This window comes from Acomys minous (assembly GCF_964271855.1).
Source record: "Acomys minous genome assembly, chromosome: 9".
Lineage (NCBI taxonomy): Eukaryota > Metazoa > Chordata > Mammalia > Rodentia > Muridae > Acomys > Acomys minous.
The window spans coordinates 21,099,719-21,121,758 of NC_140490.1; the positions used below are offsets into that span (position 1 = coordinate 21,099,719).

Consider the following 22,040-nt stretch of genomic DNA (forward strand, 5'->3'; position numbering starts at 1 on the left):
GCCTCTACTCCTCATCGTATCACATCCGGCTTTGTGGATGTGCGGACACAGAGGACAACCTGTAACTCTCTCTTCACTAACCTGTTCTGTTAATACTATCTAGACACCAGCCCTTGTCAAATCAACTAAAATTAATGCATTCATTTCTTATAATAGCTACATGCCAGCACAATAGCTGTACTGTCCAATTGAAGAAAGAAAAGACATGGTGACAAAAAAAAAACAACCCAGCTTGATAACTCAAAATCAGAAGTGGGTTTTTATCAGCAGACCAAAGGGTAGAGAAGGAGGAATCAGCGTGGCTCTGGACAAATTGCTTATTGGCCTCGGCCTTACTTCTAAGTCTACAAAGTGGTCATGATGTCGGTGCTAAGCTGTTACGGGGAACTAATGTGATTGCTCCCTGAGACTACTAAATACAGCGTGCTCTAATGACTGTCACAAATGTTGCTAAGGCTTCTGGGTCTGGCATAATAAACTCATACCCACTTTGCATTAGTTTCCAAGCTTTCCTTAAGAAACTATTTTTCATCTGGGCATGGTGTAGCCCATTTGTAAGCCCTTGTACGCAGAAGGTTAAAGCAGGAAGAGTCCAAGCGTGAGGCCTTATCAGACTGGCCCCTACACTGAGTCCTTGTCTCAGAAACTGTGAGTAATCTTAGTGGTGGGGCTCTCCCTTAGTGCACGCAAGGCCTGCGGTTCTGTTCATGCCTCTGCGAAACAAAGCCCTAAGCAGTTGTTTCCATAATTTGTCTTCGGATCTCTTCTGGAGATGTACCGCTAAGATGGAATGGGTCCTGATGCTACCTTGAAGCTGATGTAATCGGCTCCTTACTGCAGCATTTCCAGATCAATCCCAGCCAACACCATGTGCGTTTGTTAAGTGGTCTTCTGACTGAAGACTTTAAGAAGATGGGGTTGGATGCAGGAAGGGTAGCCAAGACGACAGTGGATAACAAAGCGGTCAGTTGTCTGCCATGTTTTTCTCTCGCCCGACTCTCCTTCCTTAGAAGCAACTGTTCTAGAATGTAAACTTTCTGTCCTAAGTGACTGCTGGCCAGATCTGCTCTAAAACCATGTCCACTGGTGGGAACCATCAGCCACCAAGGAGCATGAACAAGCCTTACCTTGGTGTCTGAACCAAGAAACAGAGCTATTTTTGATGGTGACTCCTTTTAAATGTCAGAAAATTCTAGAGGGCTAGCCCCAAGGGTTACCACCTAACCTTGCTTTTACCCAAGCAAAGACATCAAAGGTACCAAAGACAGCAAAGGTGTTCGGTAATGCTCTAAAATGCTGTGTTTTAAAGTTGGAAACGGTTTCCATTTTCAGAAATCACAATACTGTCTAAAGCCATAGTAGAGAAACTGTCACACACTTTCTTCATGGTCTAGGCTGATGTGCATGGTTTTATGTGTGTGTGTGTGTGTTGCTTCCTGAAGGGCTTTGGTTCTCAGGTGAGGAGCTACTGATGTGAAAGGCAGAATGTAGTTCCTTTGTGGCAGTCTTTAAATGCCAGCCTGCTGACACTGTGGGCTAGATAATTCTGTGAGGAGGTTATCCTCAGTAACACAAAATGGCTAGCCATATCCTCCATCCTTTGGATAACAAGGCACATAGCTGTTCCACAAACTTTGAATTATAACTAACAAAAATGACTCTGCATGTTGATAACTGCACTGGAAGTGGGAAAACAGTTCCCAGCGGAAACATTTCTGTCTTAAACTTTCTCTTTGTTATGGTACTTTTGGGACCATAGCTTACTGAGGAAATCTATGATACAAAGAAGCAAGAATCAGTCTGAGCTAGGTATGTCTTGATTAAAATACTCCTACTTCGTTTGTGTAAGGTTTGGGTTACTTTGGCAGTAATGATGATTTTTACGTCTTTTACTCCTCAGGTCTGATCTTTATTGGGAGCTGTGGGGATGGAGTAGGGCTTGTACTGCTCCTCATCTACAAGGAGCCAACAACACGACTGGTGACATACCACATCCTTCTCTGGGACTCAGTTTCCCCATTGGTGGCAATACTTTTATGGGGCACTGATACAGAGTTGTAGATTCAAGATGGGAAATAGAAAGGGATTTCTACCATTTACCATTGATTTAAAAATGCAGTTCCGGGGACCATAGTCACCTTTAGAAGCAGTGACCAGTTGAATCAGTAGAAAATACTGAAGAAGAGGTCATCAGTGAAAGAAGTTATAAATTTGTAAATTTATCCCAAAATATGGAGATGTAATTTAGCTCTCCTAGATGATGGATGGATACAGGCATTAGATACCAAGGGCCTGAAGATAAGAGATGCTCCAGCAGACAAGGCTCAAGCTAAGCAAAGCAGAGATAAGTGCATGCAGATGGAAAACACATGGGCTTAGGCACATAGGAAAGAGATAAGCACCAGGAATAACTTGGCATAAAGAAATAAAGAAAACCATCCATACGGATCTACTAAGCAAATGACAGGTGGCTTTGAGGAGTACAGATCCATAGTCTTTAGGAAACAGCAAGCCTGGAAGTGCTACCTGTCACACAGAAGGCTATGCAACCATCTGTTCCCCCTCCCCATTACAGTCCAACTTTCAGCTGTTATCCTTGGAGTTCATTTCACTTGCCTACTGGAGGGTAATGGTTTGAATGAGAATGTCTTTCCATAGGCTCACTGTAGAAAGAATCTCCTGTGTGCTGTATGGATGCAACACCTGTCAATTAAAAAGAAAATATCTTTGGCCTATAGCTCAGGCAGGGGAAAAAAGGTGGGACATCTAGCAGGCAAAAAAGATTCTGGGAGGGAGCCAGGCACACGAGATTCAGCTGGCAAGATGTGAAGAGAACAGGTGCATTGTACCTAAGCACAGGTAACCAGCCAAGTGGCAAAATGTAGACTAGTATAATGGGTTACTTTAAGTTATTAGCTTAATCAGAGAAGAGTGTAGCTATATGACCTAGGTATTTGTAGACATTATCTTGAGTCTCATAAGTCATTATTCTGGGAGTTTAAGGACAGGAGGCAAAACCACCTGCAACACTCACCTATTTGAACATTTGGTTTCCAGTTAGTGGTCCTGTTTAGGGAGGTACAGCCTTGTTGGAGGAAGCGTGTCACTGGGGCCAGATTATGAGATTAAAAGCACCAGACCACTTCTGGGTCTCTCTTTCTGCTTTGGGCATGCATTGGATGAGCTAAGCTCTCAACCTCTTTCTCCTGCTGTCATGCCTGCCACTTGCTGAGATGCCTTCCCACCAGGATGGAATCTTACCCTTCTGGAACTATAAACTAAAACAGACTCTTCTCTAAGTTGTCTTGGACACTGTGCCTTATCATAGCAACAGAAAAGCAGTTACTACATGGAGGACGTGTGCTCAGCCTCAGCTCCAGTTCTCAACAATAGAGGCATGGCATGTCCACTCTGTCCATATGGGATCACCACTCAGAGAAGAGGTCTAGTTTTACCTGGGCACTGAGGACGGTAGATCTTAAGGTATTGAGGAGACCTTTCTTCCCCTTCCCAGGGAGGAGAATTCTGGCGGGGGGGGGGGGGGGAGGATAAAAGTCACACTTTCCCTAAGGCCACACCTCATTCTCCCTCTCTGCACCTTCAAATTGATTCTTGGCACCTTTGCAGAAGACCACAAAGAAGAAGCATTTCGATGAGCAGATGATGTCCAAAACCAAGGATGCTACACACCCATAGAGCAATGGCTCTTACTGTGAAGACATAGCTGCCGAGATGTAAAACAAAAACAACATCCAAACCCACTGTCCTTAATCTCAGACTCAAAATACTCTAGATATTCAAGAGCCTCAACTCAATCTGAAGCCTCAAATTCAATTTGTCTTCTCAAAGACAAGTCAAATGTTAAATTTTTCTCTTTTAAAAAGAATCCTGAAACCGGGCGTGGTGGCACACGCCTTTAGTCCCAGCACTCGGGAAGCAGAGGCAGGCAGATCGCTGTGAGTTGGAGGCCAGCCCTGGTCTACAAAGCGAGTCTAGGACAGCCAAGGCTACACAGAAAAACCCTGTCTCGGAAAACAAAAATAAACAAACAAACAAACAAAAACAAGAACAACAAAAAATAATCCTGATTTTATAAAAACCCAGCTGTCTCCTTTATTCTCAAAGCATATGGGACCTTAACACTGCAAAGACCTACATTGGCATTCATCGCTCTTAGAAAGGCAAATTCTAACAGGTGTGGACATCATTTTTTTTTTCACAGAAACTAAGTTAAAAGAGCAAGAGTCCTCCATCAGCTCCAACCATGTAATGGTGCGACACAGTGTAGAAGAGGGACTGCCCACCCATTCATTCAGTTGCCACTTCTCAGCCCTAGCTGACTCACAGAGAGAAGCCAGTAAAAGTCACGACACTAAGAACTACCTACGTTCTTAATAACTTGGCAATTAGCCTCAATAGTCAGCTAATAAAGCCAACTATTATGTTGATATATTATTGCATTTGTCTATCTCTATAGTTGTACATGAATATACCAACCAATGGGGACAAGGGGGTTAGACATAGTCTATGTCACAAAAAGGAGTTAAATCCGCTTACTGACGCTTGGCTATTCTCTGCTTCCTCCTTCCTTTCTATGCAGCAGCCGCACCACACCTGGATGCATGCCTGAGGATCTCTAAGAAGGCTGGCATCATGCTGAAGAGCGTTGGAGGAGGGAAGAAATGGTATTAGATATGGATGGAAGGTAGGCAGAGGAGGAGGCCAGGCTCTGAAGGACTTAGCCAAACCTTTCTATTCATTGTAAGAACAAAATGAAGCCACCGAGAGGGGTTTAGGAAGTCAGTCCATGATACAATTTACATGATATGAAGATCACTCTGCTTAACTGGCTGATGGGTCTATGCTTTCTGCCTTTGATAGATATCAAGTTCCTGCAGAACAGCACTTAGCTGTGTCCGTTTAATGTCCTCACTGGCAGAACCAATGACTCTGAGAGTGTTGTATATATCCAACCATCAAAGATACCTCCAAATACAGGTTACTGGGCCCCACAGAGAGTTCCTGAATCACTATATCCATGACTCTGAGGGTTTATAGATCTAAGGCTGCCGGTCCAGGCATTGTGCCTGAGTTAAATCTATTGCATACATTAGTCAATGAAGGGCCCTGAAGACTCTACAGACAGAACAATGAAGCTAAGCAGTGGTTTGAGCGTGATCAAGACCAGGTATGACTGGTTCTAATGATTCCTCTTCTTTTCCAACTTATTCTCTTTGTCAAGTTCTATGATGGTAACAACAAGAGGACCAATGCACCCCACCCACAAGTATCCTGAAAGGAAACATCATAGCGGTTACACAAGACAAGACACTTCAGAGGCTGCACTGCCTGCCTTAATTATATATTAAATGCCACTCATAAACATTTGCAAAAGAATGTGATCTATTTGTGTAGGCAGTTATTAACTGATTCAATCTAGAGAGGATATGAGATGATGATCCATCCCTTGGTACTATTCCAAAACTAACAGTCAAATTAAACTTTCCTTAGAACTCAGGAATAAAGACCAGCATGGCCCATGCTATTGGATTCAAAGTACACGGTGTTTGTGGACACACAAACCATACAACAAAGCGGATGCAAACTTTTTCCTAGGAGGGAAATTTAGAATGTCAAACTTAGGGGCTTATTTCACTAAGACATACAATCTCATGAATGGAAAGTAAATGAGACTTAGAATATGAAGACATTCAAGGGACATAACCAGGTACTATAGGGAGAAGCAGGACGCAGGCTGCCACCCAAGAAACCACAGCCCAGAACCTGTGGCCTCTGTGGGTTTACTCTGTCCTGTGTTGTGAGGCTGTGCTTTCCACATGGAAAGGGTTGACCTACTCAGAAATGGTTACTCAGACAGTTTGGAGTTTGGGGGTTCAGTAGGAAGCCTCTTGGCTGAGGCTCAAAGTCTCCTGGGTCCATGTTTTTCTTAGGGAAGAAGCTGGTTAGACATGTTTCAGGCTTGGGCAAGGCTACACTTAAACACAGAAGGGTGTTCCTGAGTGAAATTACAGCTACTCAATAGTAACTCAGGATCTCTCCACTCTGAGGTCATTTGGGATGGGGGAGGAAGGTTGAAACAAAAAACAAAAAAACAAAAAACAAAAAAAACAAAAAAAACAAAAAAAGGCCTTGGGAAGAAAATAATCAATGTAGCACTCGCCAAATAGCACCTTCAAGTGACCCTCCTCTCTGTCCCCATATCCTGATGCAGAAGCAGAGCACAGCTACCACAGGGCTGCTGCAGTACTTCACAACATGTGTTTGCTGGGCCTGGGCCCACAGTCCATGCTGATGGGAATCATGGAACAGTCTGACTATGAATTAAATATTAAAACAGAGTATAATCCCTATACTGCAGCAAAAAAAAAAAAAAAAAAAGAAGAAGTACATATGAGCCCCCAAATCCAAGGTTATTATTCGGTCTCCCTTAATCCCAACACTCTACGTTAATTGCAGTTACCCACCTCCAAAAGGGTAAAAGTAAACACTGGACCCGCTCTCCCCGCTGTCTCCCTCCTCCTCTTCTTCTTTACAGACAGGTAAAGTTGGATCTCTTGACGGAACTGGGGGCTCCCACTCTAGGCAAAGGTTGGACAGGTGATCAATGTACAGCATGAGATTTGGCTGGGCCTACACGTGCCTCCGACAGAGCTGGATCATCTAGGGCAATGAGAATTGTAAGCGAGAAGAGAGCAGTATTAACAGCATGGGTTGGGAAACCGTAGGCGGGGGGCACACACAGCTACCCCCCGGGACCCACAGCAAGCATCCTTCTCCTCATTTGTTCACTCTACACATTCAAGCACCGTGCCAGGCTCTGGGAAGAGAGAGGAGTGAGGGATATACACAGAGGAACTGCCCTTGTGGAGTTTCTGGGGGTACTGAGGAGACACTGAGGCAAGCTTGCTAGGGAAGACAAAGGCAGCCTGTCCAGATTCAGAGAGGTGTGTGAGTGGTCAGGGCAGGTGTCCCAGAAGTGACATTTAATATCAAACCGGAGACGTAAAGGATTAGGGTGGGGGAGCATGGAAAGAATTCCTGAGGTGAAGAGCAGGGAAGCAAGGGTGGGGCCCAGAAAGGTCTTCTCCATCTTCTCCAGGCCATAAGTCTACACCCATCTGGAGCATCTGGATTTGGCATCTGCTGTCCTCACCATGAGGTGTTCCCCATAAGGCAGTTGCATTTCTACCTCTGGTAGGATCTCACCAAAGCAAAAGTCTTAGGAAGCCTCTGGATCTATAAAGTGAAAAGAAGTCTGCAGTGGAGTTAACCTAAGGAAGGTAAGCTTCACTTGAGGTTGTTGGTTTTAAAGGTCTGACTCGGAAGCTCCAAGGGTTCCCCACTTTGGTTCTTCTACTGTGCTCCCACTCTTCTTCCCAAGTGCCTGGGAAGGGGGCAGAGGGAGCATTTTGTGCGTCCAAGATTTGGTGTTTTTCATCTCTAAAACCTGGTCACAGGCATAACACTTGCCTTCGGCAATTAAGAGAAACTGGATAGCTGATGAAGCCAGTGTTGTCAGGGGCCCCCACGTGGGGAACAAAACGAAACACAACACAACAAAAGCTTGTCAAAGTCACGGTAGCTTGAATGTCGCCCTAGGGTTCTACCTGTTATGGCTGCCCTAGGGTTCTTGTGCATGTGCCTTATGAAAGAAACCATTGTAAGGTCAGTTTAAGAAAAGGCAACTAGCCCCCTGGTCGTCACACCAGAAGCAAACAGCCCAGAGTGACTTTCCTTTACATTCTAATGTCATCATAAAACATAGGCCTTGAAACCATCCCTGACTGAACCCAGAAAGAAACAAAGCCCTCACTTCTGAAGAGGGGAGCAGGCAGCTACTTTACAGACAAAGAAAGGATGTCTTTTTAACCTATGACAACACAAATTTGTTTGGGTTTGCCCTCCACTAAGTAAGTAAGCAATTAGGTTTTTTCCAATAAAAATATCCCTGTGCGTGTGCAAACACCAGAGGCAATCATATAATTACCCTGCCCAATCAGATTCAATTGCTGACAGTTGAGTTCCCACTGCTCATTAACTTCAGATGGTAAGGAGGTCTTACGGAAGCTCTTGTCTCCTTACAAAGGCTCCTATACACAGGCGCGGGGCTGGCACTACCTCACGCAGGGTAATCACCCCTAAGCCACCAGTGCCAAGGCAAGCCCACTTTGGCTTTCCTCTGGCAAAAAAAAAAAAAAAAAAAAGTTAGAGAACTTTGAAGACCCACTGGTTTAAATGCCCTGGCTTCATTTGGGGGATCTCACTGCTAAATATGAGTAACCTTTCACCCCCACACTTTAAGTGGCATAATTACATAATTAAAACCAATTATGTCATTTAACAGAGACGTTTTCAAGCCAATTACCTCAATCACTGACCTCAGAAGATTTCCCACACTGACCTGTGACAATGAAGATTGGGATAAATTTAGACACTGGCTTCCGAGAGAACCCCTGGTGCAGCTGTTTGGGCGGGTGGGAGCCAGTTCAGATGCTTCTAAACTGTAGAAACTGGATGGAGTTGACTTGGTCTAACGTCACCAACATTATGTGTTTGCACAGTCCTTCTTCTATCCTAACATAGTTGATCATTGATGTTTTATCCCTCTGCGACATGTGGCTGAGAGGGGAGAGAATTGAAGACATTCATAACTGACCTAGGCCATCCGCTGACTCCAGTGGTGGGGTGAGCCCTTGGGTAAGTCTTTGGGCTGTAGAACCCATATTTTCTAGCGGTGTGTGTGTGTGTGTGTGTGTGTGTGTGTGTGTGTGTGTGTGTGTGTGTGTAGGAAGCTGTATTTATTCTGCTAGGCACCTCCTTCTCTCTTTTTGACTATCTCACCCCAACTACCCTTTCAAGGCACACAAATGCCAGGCTTTCAAGGCACACAAATGCCAGGCTTTCAGCCCGCATGTATTTATTGACGTTCCATTCCACCTGGTGGATATGACATACCTAGATCATAGTGATGACAACCCCTAGTCTCTTAGCATCCTTCTAGCCTCCCCACTGGTTCAGGGCTGAGCACATGATCCCAAGCCAACAGGACACATGGAGCCTTTGCTGGGGGTCTTGGGAAAGAGTCTCACTCTTGCTCACAGTACTTGCATGGGAGAAGAAGAAAGCACTAGTGTTCAGTGGTCCTCTTTGCCCCAGTATGAGAATGAGAAAATGGAGACAAGAGACAGAGGAAGAACTTAGTTCTACAAAACAGCCCCCATGAATCAATTCACACAGACATTTAGAAAACTGGCCAGTTCTGAAACACAGCATTGAAACGATGAGGCCTATCATGACCTACGGCTTGGACACACTTGCTAACAAGGATGAGGGCAGAATTGACGGAGCATGGCTATGGGCAAGAGCCTTGCCCCCCTACTCGCAACATGGCTAAACACCACCAGTTTCTGAGTTATTTAAAGAACATACCATTTTATGGGCAGGAAGAAAGACTTTAATCTGCGAGATGATTTTTATCACAAACTAAACATCCTTGTAACTTTTTGGTCCTCTGCTTTTGTCAAAGTCGTCTCTCCTTAGAGTTAAGGCAGCTGTTGTTGCTGAGAAGACCTCCCTTGACTGTGCGCTTTGCCCAGCTCTGTGGTACCCCTGTTCTCACAAATGCCTGAATCCATATGGGATATAGGAAGAACTCAGGACACTGGATTCATCAAAACAACAACAACAAAAACAAAAAAAAAAACAAACAAAAACAAAAACAAAAAAACCCCAGCATTTTCTCCCTCTTTTTCCTCAGACCAGGAAGAAAAGAAAAATGAGCAAAAAGTGCTTACATGTCAGGGTATCATGTTAATGAAACAAGGACATTATGTGCTCTGAGGATCACTGTGTACACTGGGTTGAACCAGCATCCTTAGCCACCCACCAGATGCCAGGATCACCCATTTCTCAGCTTGAGACAATTGACAATATCAGCAAACAGGGCTGAACACCCAATGACGGGGGGCCAGGAACTATACAGGTTGAGAGCTCCTGCTTTTTAGTGCAACATTGGGGCAATGACTGGGTCTCACCCGTAGCATCTTTGAGAACATGGTATCTTATAGAACTGTGGTCTCAGTGAGGGGGAAATACTTTACAGAAACCATGTCAAATAGCCCTGAGGTGAGGTAACAAAAAAACAAAAAACAAAACAAAATAAAAAACCCCAAAAAACAAAACAATAACTCAAGGCAGCCATACTGTTATCTATTACAGGCATGGGGGCCTCAAAGACTTGCTGAGTCATTCCAGTACAAGGGTGGAGGGAAAATGTTCCTAATAGAAACCGGATTGCCTAAACACTGAGAGGAAATGGGCGCGGGGAGGAGGAGGACACAGAAACAAAGGCCAGGCCTCTGTGTGGTGAGCTACAAAATGAGCATTTGGCTTCTTCGCTGGGAAAGAAAACAGAACTTTAAGATTATTGCCGTACTCTTTACACTCAGGTTTGACCGAAACCATGAAAGCGGGGTGGGCGGTACAGAAATGGTCCTATCAACAAAGACCTAAACGTCACCCACTTTATAGAAAGGAAAGAAAGAAAAGAGGAGGCCAAACCTAGCTTGACTAACACCTCGTTTATTTGGACACATGTGGGAGAAGACATTTAAAAGCAACAAAATGGATGGTTGTGTAGAGTTTCTTTCCTAAGATAGGCACCTGGCTGTGCTGTAACATAAGTGATAAGAGGAGACTGGTCCAGGTGCCTTCCACACAAAGGTCTGAGTGGAAAAAAAGAAAGAAAGAAAGAAAGAAAAAGAAAAAAGTCAGGACTCACTGAGCTAGTGCACCCTGCGCATCAGATATTTACATTATGGTTCACAGCAGTAGCAAAATTACAGTTATGAAGTAGCAACGAAATGATTTTATGGTTGGGGTCACCCCAATATGAGGAGCTTTATTAAAGGGTCGCAGCATCCGCGAACCACGGTTATAGCAGAAGCCACAGTGGCTCTCACATGTTCCGAAAGTGATAGTGCCTTCCAGAGGCTAGTGATTAACTCTAAAGGAGCAAGGCATCAAGCTTAAAGAGTCTCATAGATCAGTGTGTTCACCTTTCACAGACACTCTGTTCTTGTACACCAGTGCGCACTCGTGCATGCGTGCGTGCATGTGTGTGTGTGTGTGTGTGTGTGTGTATTTTTAACTTTTTATGCGAATGAGTGTTTTGTCTAAAGGTATGTATGTGCACCACATATGTGCCTGGTACCCGAGGAGGAGGGTGTTCAGACCCCTTCAAACCGGAGTTACAGACTGCTATTAGTCCTCATGGGGGCACTGGGAAGTGAACCAGAGTACTTCTCAAACAGAACATGCTTTTAACCTCTGAGACATCTCTCCAGCCCCCAGGAAAAATACTTCTTTATTGGTAGTCAACCCATATTTTCCCTTCCCAAGGACTCTGCTGAAAAATGATTTGTTATCAATCTGAAATCAAGATATAACCAGATGTCCCAAACCTTGGAGTTTCTTTTTACTTTTATTATTATTATTATTATTATTATTATTATTATTATTATTATTATTATTATTATTATTGTCATATTCTATGGTTGTGGACATTTTCAATTTAATTTAGGTCCTGGTACATATTTTGCTCTAACACTTCCAAGCCCTCCTCTTCTTGCTAAATCTGGCAATCCTAATCCAAGACCAAAGTAGAATTAACCCAAGAAATGATTGTTCATGGTTCAGAATGAAATGGGGCATTATAAAGAAACCTGAGCTATTTCAATAGATTTGAAGCATCTGGGCTCTAAGACAGTCAGAACCTGGCTCTGGTCAGAACTGAGCTGCAGAGATAACTCAGGGAACTCAGTACCCAATTGCTATTTTACAAGCAAGCCTGGGACTTTAGGCACTCAGAGGATTATATGCTACATTTGCCTTGAAAGGTTAAAGTGGATGTAATTGTTAACCTTGCAGCTCACCATCAGAACTGGAAAAGTGACTTTTAGGTGCACAAATTATAGGGAAATCATTCTTGACCCTTTTGGGGGGAGGGTCACAAACTTCTTTGAACACATTTCGTAAAAGCTATGAACTTTCTCCATAGAAAAGTTCTTATATACACATTTACAGCCCTTTGCAGAGTACTTTTTTTGGGGCAGGAAGATCTTCCATAGATCCTATGATATTCACGGGCCATTTAGGGGTCCAGGAGACTTCCAGTGGGACAATAAGAACCCCCTAAGTTTTCTGCCTTGGTTTTCTCTCTCATGTGTGGGTGGGAAGGGAAGAGGCTGGGGTCAGAGCGGGGAAGTGTAAAGCAGGAAGACTGGGTGCTGTGGGCTATTGTCAGTAGAGCAATGGCGAAACTAGCTGGGCTCCAGGACTCCTGGCTTCATCGTTGGGGAATGAATAGGCCAGCTTGACTGTTTGCACAGGTCATGTCCTTCCGACCCAGCACCAGGTTTCTGGGAAAGGGCTCTCTTAGGTTCTGGAGCCCTGCCCAAGATTTTGTATTAAAAAAAAAAAAGTTTGAAAACACTGGCTATGTGGTGACCGAAGTCAACAAAGCGCTCTTAGTTCTAAATCATCTGATTATCTGATCCTGGATTCTGTAACACAGAGGTCAGGAAACAGTTGGGGAGGTTCTGGGACATTCTTCTTTGAGTCTAAGAGAAAACATTTGGCAGGGACAGAAGAGAATGGCATCCCAGCCTGACCACTTTCCCATTCGCCCTGGCTTTCTTCTCGCCAGCTGCTCCCCTTTTCCCTTCTCAGGGAAAGCTGTCTACTGCTCCAAACTGTCCACTGTCCCTCCAACGCAACACAAAACATTTTCCTTCAGTTTTATGAAGTAGATTTTCTTCTGGGTAACCAAGGTGACCCCAACACGGGCTGTTGTATTAGTAGTTAACAGCCTCAGTGGCAAAGGACAGGTGTGTGTGGCCAGCTTGGAGCCTCATAGCACTCCAAAGCTACCTAGAAGTTAAACCCTGGTAGTTTTTAAGAAGAGAAAAGCCAGGGGGCAGGGCGGCAGTTAATATCTGAAACAACTTTATTCTCACAGCCAATGTAGGGGGTCTATATTCACACCGAATAGACGAGGTTAATCACCTCGCCTCCACTTGAAGCTAACCAAGAAATAATGCATGTTTTGGTTACTATTTTTTTTTCCCTCAAAAACAATCTACCACTTTAAGGAAGTTTATAGTGTCCACTGATGTGAACCATAAGACTAATTTGAATGTTTATTGATGCTCTAAGACATCTAAGAAAATTCAGTATGTTCACGGTTAACGCCTCAGAGGAAAATAAAGTGCTTTGTTTTTCAGGTTTTATCTTTATCCGACCCTGGTTCCTGAAACTGCATGAGAAAGGCATACCCTCTGCTCTTGTCAAAGGGTACTCCTGGGACGGGCATGCTGGGAAGTAATGCTCTATACTTTGTGTTAAGACTTGAGGAGAAAAAAGAGAGAGAGAAAGAGAGAGAGAGAGAGAGAGAGAGAGAGAGAGAGAGAGAGAGAGAGAGCTCGTGTAAATTACAGACAAAGTTGACAAATTTCATGGCTTAGTCATGGTTAGCATATCGGATTTCAGGGTTTGACAGAGATTAACAAGAAAATCATATTAGACTTACAACTATTAGTCGATTCTTGGGTATTTGGTAAAGAAACTCCATGTTCTTCAAAATCCCACTGCTTGGTCAGGACCACTTTTGTCTTTCCTGCCACGGATGCCCACCCGCTGCCAGGCCAGAGGGAGCAAATGGGGGCTCCCAAGTTCCTGAGTTATCTCTTAGTCAAGGCAGGGGCCAGCCAGGACTCAGCAGGGCCTGAGAGGAGCTCTCAGCCTCCATGGAATAAGACAAAGTTTAGCATTTGCAACCCCAGTTCATAGGACAGTCGGGATTTAAAAAGCTGCCTGCTGGTACACCTTGTAAGTCTGCCTAAGTGCATGGTGCTGGAGAGGGAAATGAAGTATCACTTTCTTCTAACTATGATATCTGAAAAGTAAGTTTCCTATCTTTATGAGGCCATTCAGTTGCAGCCTTGCTGTTAGAAGTGGCATGCAGGAGGGACTTCAAAAAGCCTGCTGCCTGCCATTTGGCCTCAGGGCAATGCATATCCTCTTTCTGCTAAAAGGCCTGCTTGCCTGTCGGCTTTGCATAAAAGATGCCAATTTGTCAGCCATTTGCTTTTCTTCTCTCTTCCGAGTCCTCTCCTAAGGAGAATTCCCCTACACCTCTGTCTTCAAAATGGCATGTCCCGTGAGCAGCTAGAAATCCTTTCTCTGTGTGTCTCAGACCCATTTCCTTCCCAGGCTCTCCTCCTGGGTCTTGGAGGATGTCCTTAATCAGAACCACATTACTCAGCTAGAGGAAGTCCTCCAGCAGAGGCTGGCAAGACTCGATGGCAAATTAGTTTCAGAACGTGGAGGGTCACATTGGGAATAAAAGGCGCAGTTATCTATTGCGTTTTCTTTAGTTGAGAGAACTAAGGCAGGGTGCCAACTCTGAAGAAACACACATTTGAATAAGGGGTGGCAGCTTGAGAGAGGAGCCCTCAGCTGCGGAAACTACAGTCCTCACAACCCAGGTAGCTTGGGCAGGGGTAAAGATTTCCTCTCTAAACAGGGTTTTTATAGTACCCTACGTGGGTAAGATTAGAAAACAGCTATTTTCCTTTTTTTTTTCCCCATTGTAATTGTCACATGACTATGTGTTTACACACACACACACACACACACACGCATGCGCACATACATCTGTGCGTCAGATAAAAAACATTTAAATAAAAACAGCTACCGATGATTGTCTCCCATGCCATGATAAGCACTTTGCACATTCAATCTCTCAAATCAGCACGGAAGAGGCCATCTTTGTCTTTATTTGACAAAGACTGAAATTGACTCCACCCACAAAGTTAGGCAGAGAGCCCAAGATCAAACTCAAAAGTACCTGCTTCCTTCAACCAGTGTGTGTGTGTGTGTGTGTGTGTGTGTGTGTGTATGTGTGTGTGTGTGTTGGGGGTGAGTGGGTTGCTTTGTTTGTTTTTTCTTTCTTCCCTTTTTAAATTTCTTTTTCTTTTTTGGGGTGTGTGTGTTTATGATAAATGAGATTTTCTATGCATGTACACGTATGTGAGGCCGTGTGTGCATACATGTGAGCAGAGGCTAACAGTGGATGTCTTTGATTGTTCTTCACCTTGATTTCTTAAATTTTATTTTCTGTTTGCAAGGGCATGTGCATGGGAAATGGTCACGTGTCTGCCATCATGAATGTGTGGAAGTCAGAGGATAATCTGTCCGTCTACCATGTGGGTTCCTAGAATTGAACCCAGGCCATCAAGCTTTTTGGCAAGAATCTTTCCCACTGAGCTGTCTCACTGCCGTCCACCTTACATTTCTGAGACCTGACTGGCCAGTGCATCTCAGGGACTCACGTGTCTTTGCCTTTCCTGTAAAGGGAATTCAGACAGATACTACTGTGCTGCGCTTTTTATGTGGTGCTGGGGACCTGAACCGGTCCTCACCCTCGCATAGCAAACACATTACTCACCGAGCTACCTCCTACGCTCTTACACTACTGAGTCTGTCTAGCTGTGGCCATGCATGTGGCTTCCATGAAGGAGTATCCATGTTGACACTGAAAACAGAATCCGATTTCAAGGCTGGGTTTGTGGAAGCCACCATGTCGTTTGGGTAAAGCATGAGTGTTAATCAGGTGAAAGCTTTAGGTGAATGCAAGGCCTTCCTCACAGGAATGAGGGCTACAGGCGGTGGGCAAGATGGAGGGAGGAGGGGGAAGGGGTGTAGAATGCCAACATTCCTTTCATGAAGTTTTCCAAGTCCAGCTTGGCTGGAGAGATGGAGGAGAACTGGAGTGCTGGGTGCTCTGTGGAACTCTGCCCCCCACCCACTTGTAAAGCGCTGACACTCCTGGATCATGGCGCTCTCTCTCTCTCTCTCTCTCTGTCTCTCTCTCTCTCTCTCTCTCTGTCTCTCTCTCTCTCTCTGTCTCTCTCTCTCTCTGTCTCTCTCTCTCTCTCTCTCTCTCTCTCTCTCTCTCTCTCTCTCTCTCTCTCTCTGTGTGTGTGTGTGTGTGTGTGTGTGCACTCCAGAGGCAGTGGGGGGTGGGTGGGTGGGTGGAGAACATTCCAGGGCACCCCCCCCCCCCCACCTTCACTAACACCTTGGGGCAGCAAACAATTAGAATGAACTTTTCCATCAAACGCTCCTCCATAAAACCATTTCCCAGGAAATGGAACACAGCACGGAACCAGCGGGCTGCATTTTCCACCAACAATGAGCATTGTGGGGAACAGGTACTATATTTAAATGATTTTCCTCCAGCTTTCTGCCAAGTCTGTCTTTCAAGGAGACCTACCTTGCTGTGTCGAGGTCTCCTTCCCCTCTGGCCATCAGGCTTGGAATAGGGAATAGGCCCCTGTCTCTTCAACACCCATGTGTAAAACGCCAATAAACAAACCAGCAAAGACCTACAGGCCTAATTGCCTTTTAACTCCACCAAGATGATAAACTCCCAGAGCAAGAAGGAAAGCCTCCCAGGGATTTAACAAGTTTATCTGCGGCCACTTGAACGTTTTCTGTCTGCCTACACTTCAGAGAATTCACTAATAAAAAGAAAAAAGGGCTGGGGCTCAAACCCTTCAATGACTAAGAAATCCCAGATTTAAAACGTATGGCCAGCAAAAATTAAGCCATTAGCCAAGCTCTGGGTGTTTGGAAAGGCTGAAGCAAGGACGGCAGGGCTGCTCACACCCCCCTCCCCCCAGCCCTGGTAATCCCTCTTTGCTGCCTGAAGACGCCAGTCTCACCTGCAAAGAATGCCAAGTCTTCTCACAAGCAAATGGTGGTTTCCCTCTGATGTCTCTAAAGTCAAGGGAATGTAGTGACAGGTGAGAAAGGAAGCCCACACTGGTGATGGGGAGGGTCCCCAGTGCCCTGTTTGCTTCCACAAGGCCATCTCCTTGAGGGGTTTTGTTAGTTTCACTTAGTGGCTGTTTCTGTTAATTTACAACACACCACCCAGAAAGCAACAAACAAACAAAACCCCAAGCATTCTGCACTTCCTGGAGTTAAGCTGAAAAAAATCAAACAGAGCTAAAAAAGACTTTCAAGCAAATAGACAGGCCACACTTGGGAGACTGGAAGTGAGGGCGTGGCCTCCCTGGGAAGCCAGTTCACGAGGGTTACCTTTATCAATGTGAAATTTCACTTTGTGACTTGATTCTAAAGAAATTGATAGGATAATGATAAGCGGGGTGGCCCACGTCTATAATCCCAGCACTTGGGGAGGCAGAGGCAGGTGGATGGCTGTGAGTTCAAGGCCAGCCTGGTCTACAAAGGGAGTCCAAGACACAGAGAAACTTTGTCTCAAAAAAAAAAAAAGTATAAATAAAGGTTAAGCACAAGGAACTTCAGGAGTCTCTCTGGAAGCATTTTAACAAGTCACTTAGGGCTGGATGGATCATTGCTGATGACGTTGGAGGCACACATCAGTGTGGAAAGGCATTTCATCAGGCAAGATATAGAAGACTAGAAAACCCACCTAGTTCACTGAAATGGTAGCAGTCTATGTGTGGATTTGAGGGGCTTTTACGTTTTCTTACATAGACTTGATTAGTTGCTAACTGATTAACTTTCGCAATGTTGGGCTAGGCAAACACTCTGCCACTAAACTTATTTAAAATATCTTTTTAATTTGTGTGTGTGTGTGTGTGTGTGTGTGTGTGTGTGTGTGTGAGAGAGAGAGAGAGAGAGAGAGAGAGAGAGAGAGAGAGAGAGAGAGAGAGGGAGAGGAGAGTGGACATGCACCTAGAGGTCACAGGAGAACTGGTTGGGAATTGGTTCTTTCTTCTTACCACGTAGGCTACAATGATCACACAGGTCTTGAGGGTTGGCAACCAACACCTTTACCTGTTAAGTCATCTCTCCAGCTCCAAAAATTTGAACTTTTTAATAATAAATGTATATAGTCTGCTGGTTAGTTTTATACCAACTTGACACATGCTATAGTCATTAAGAGGGGGGAACCTCAGTTGAGAAAAATGCCTCTGTAAGACTGAGCTGTAGGCAAGCCTGTGAACATTTTCTTAATTAGTGATGGATGTGGGAGGACTCAGCCCACAGCCTGGGCTGGTGGTCCTGGGTTCTATAAGAAAGCAGGCTGATCAAACCATGGTGAGCAAGCCAGTGAACAACGCCCTCCTCAGCCTCTGCAGCAGCTCCTGCCTCCAGGATCCTGCCATGTTTGAGTTCCTGTCTTGGCTTCCCTCAGTGATGGACAATGATGTGGAAGGGTAAGCCAAATAAATAAACCAACCCTTTCACCCTCCAGTTGCTTTTAGTCATGCTGTTTCATCCGAGCAATAGTAACCCTCAGACTTTAGAAATCAGTTAGAAAACTAAATCCATCCCCCCAAAAGCAAACAAAAAAGACACATTCCATGCTCCTACAGTACCCTAACTACACCCCTCCCTACACAGCACCACCATTTCCCCAAGCAACAGGCAGAGAAGTCAGGGGAGGACTGCTCTTTCTTTTATCCCAGAGACATGGACATGGGACATACGTGGTAACGTATGACGTTAGTTGGAACGTGCTCTCCAGTGAAATGAGTGAAATAAACTACATGGCGGCACCAGCTGTAGGCTCGACTCTCAGCAGTGACTATCCTGGGTAGCCCCCTGACCCTTCCATCAGGAGAAGAATGCCCTCAGCTCCTCTCCCCACAAGGACCTGCTTCCTTTCCTCAGGCCGGAGCAACCCTAGAGAAGGGAGATTGCCAAGTGAAAAACCTGGTGCACTATTTTTCTATTAAAACCTTGTCCACGTTTTTCCTATTGGAACCTGGAAACAGGACAAATTCTGAAGGGATCCAAAGGAATTTCTTTAGAAAAGAATTCTGTTAACACCAAAAGCTCCCCAAGCGCCACACAAAGCAAATGCTAGACTTCATTAGGCTGAAATGTACAAGCCGGGGTTCCAACCCAAAACGATCTGTCCTTCGGAGCAGGCCAGGCTGCAGCAGGGCTTAGGCGTTTGCACGCTGATCCTCTCCCATGCCTGCATCTCCCTGCTTCATCGTTTCATAATCAGGTCCAGATTTCCTATTGCTCCCACAGTGTGAGCCGTGGAGTTTTTGGGTCTGGAAGATGTACTGTTGAAGAGTATGCAAGTACACAGGAAATCTGGACGAAAATGTACTCCCAACCAAAGTTAGGGTTCACACCCCTGAGAAGGAACAAATGGAGCACAGGGCTTGGAACCTAACTGGTCCCAAGAAACCAACCATTAGAGCATGGATGTCCGCGTGCAGAGGACTTCGTAAGCAGTTAGTGGAGTAAGCGGAAATTGAAAGGATCTGCCTTAGCACCAAGGCATCAGTATGTCTTGCCAGAGCCCTAGAATGCTTACTGAAGGATCCGATTTATCAGGGGTACACTTCACCCCCAAAGTCCAAACACAAATGACCTCTCTATGGATTTGAAGGACTGCTCTTAAATTCATTTAAGGAAGTTTCCCGGCCTCACAGATGACAGTATCACACAGGTAACACGAGCTCTTCTCGGCCAAACAAGTGACAGTCACATCTGAAGCCTGTAAGTCAGGATTAGGCTGTCTTTCACCTTGCAGACAGCTCCACTCCATTAGTCAGGGGTCCCCAGGGCAACAGTGTGCCTGACCGCTGGCAGCAAATGTATTTAAACTTTGTGTTCTTTTATGGACTGGCTTTTTTTTTTCATTTCTGTCTTCTTCAAAGTGGGTATCCCTGCTTGATATATTAACGCATCTCTTCTGATAAAATAAGTAGGAAGTGGATCAAAATGTACAAACCGAAATTTGACATTTCAGCTGCTTTTAAGGTAATGGAAGAATGTGTTTGGATGCATAAACTCAGTTACAATTCTGCCTTCAATTCCATGTAGTCGGGCACCAGAGCCAGTGGGGCGGGCGTTTTCTCAGAGCCCACATGGCTCTTGGGACCGGCATCTACTTGTTTTTCACAGTGACTCCGCACATTCCAAGGGAGCCTGAGCATCAACACACAGGCTTTCACCCTCTAACCCCGCTAGTCTATTTCCTCTGCACCCCATCATCTAAAACATCTCTTCTTCACAGGTATATGGTCTTGGATTTGTCACGCTGAATGTGAGACTTTACAAGGCCAATAAAAGGACAGCTGTACAGAGGGGGACTGGGTGGCTTTTACCAACTATGAAGCACCACTGCCCTTAACTCCCAAGGATCAGGAACTTGAAAGCACTGAGATCCACTTAGCTTGCTGTCTGTCGTAAAGTTAACACTAATCCGATTTCCCCCAGCTTGCAGCTCTATCTTAAACCCTCAAGCTTCTCCTATGCAGACTTAACTGATGGAAGACTTGATTATCCCTTCTCAGGCCATAAATTCTAGATATTTATAACATAACTGTTGTCGTTTGGGTCAATTAAGATGCTTTTACTGGCTTGGAACGACTACCTATGGGGCTTGTCAAATACCCTGACAGTGTTTTATAACCCTTCATGGTGATTTTATCTTACAGGGATATGAAAGATGGCTGCATGCAAAAGCCACCAGGAAGCTCCTGGAGGGCTTTTCCTACTTCCTGATGACCATCCCCAGGCTCTCCCCTGTCTCCTTTCCCACTCACACAGAAACACAAATTGACTTTAAGCTCTCTCCTAGCCTTGCTATCTTTGATCACCTTTTCTCCTCCGAAGACCTAAGAAGAAGAGATAACACCTCCTGAGACGCTCTAGCATTCAAACACAAAACAAAACAAACACCTACATGGTGGGCTGCTAAGCCCCTAGCTGGGAAACGCTGGGCTTCCCAGTGCCCAACATGTCTCTGACAAGAGTGCTTACTTTGACTTTTCATGTGGGCCAAACACTCTCTCATGAAAAGCAGAATAGATGACAACAAAGAATGGAATTTATTAGGGGATTTCATCCAGACAGGTTGTAGCTTCTGCCTTTGTGGGGTATCGCATCCTGCTGTGTCTTCCTTTAAAGGAGCCCCTAGGCCCTGGGATAGGCCAGGGATAGGCCAGGGAGGTCAAGGAAATCTAGGTGGGAGGGGGTGCGGGGAGTGGGGGGGGCAGACATATTCATAATTACTATGCAAAGTGTTAACAGGTCCAGGAGAGTTAAGTGCACAAACGCTGGCTGAAGGCACTGAAAAGAGACTTTGCCTCTTTAGCGGGAGGAGATGCCAGGGGTGGTTGCTTGAGAAGTGTTTCTAGTTTGAGCTTTATAACTGCAGGGAGACAGGTAGGCCGACTGAGTGGATGAGTATTTCCAGCGGGAAAAGAAAAGCAGAGGATGGACCGGAGGAGACAGGATGTGTGGGGACTTCCCACAGCACTTCAGACCACTGGTCATCAGTGGAGTGAGCCAAGGCCAAAGGGATCCTACAACACATTGTAGCCCTCTGCCGTGAGCTTTCTCCTTCCTCAGTCACAGGAGATGAGGCGCAATGGCATGCTCTCCCCAAGGCCAACTGGATGGATGGGTGAGAACCACTGCCCCATGCCTGTCTTCTCCATACCCTCATCTGCACCCGTTTAAACCCCAGGCAAACTTGGCAAGCATCATTCTGAAACTGTCATACTTCCTGGGCTTAGAGAACACTTCAGCTGTTATTATCAAGACCACATTATTTGTAGAAGCAATGTGGAGCATCTCTAGCGTCACCTGGTAGACGTACAACATGCTGACACCATGCAGGACACTGTTGCAAGGATAAATCGGAAAGGTGCTGGTGGGAGGCGTGGCTTCAAAGTGCATCGTGGTTCTGAGGTACTCAGTGCATAAGATGGATTTTAAGTTAAATGACCTTTAATTTTCTTGTTTTTTTCCCCCATCCCGTAACATATCTGATGATATAGCTTTTTTGAAATGAAACACCAGGAACAAATATGTACCACAAAAGGAAGATAGCCTGTGGAAAATACATCACAGTGCGTAAAAGTCTACATCACAGATAATGCAAGCTACGGACTAACATTAATTTCCCCAGACTCGCTGCTTAAATATGCCAT

At 45.1% G+C, this 22,040-nt stretch overlaps 1 protein-coding gene across 19 annotated transcripts in view; it reads right to left on the bottom strand.

Annotated features, from left to right (window-relative positions):
• The window catches only part of ERC2 (ELKS/RAB6-interacting/CAST family member 2), an 869,527-nt gene that overhangs the window by 85,890 nt on the left and 761,597 nt on the right, over positions 1-22,040 (bottom strand). For 4 of the 19 annotated variants that reach the window (XR_014781666.1, XR_014781667.1, XR_014781669.1 and 1 more), the window contains one exon: positions 6,486-6,681. The exons of the other annotated variants lie outside the window; for them this stretch is intronic. The gene's annotated coding sequence lies outside the window, so the exon portion shown is untranslated. The remainder of the gene's footprint in view (positions 1-6,485; positions 6,682-22,040) is intronic. 19 annotated transcript variants of the gene reach the window in all.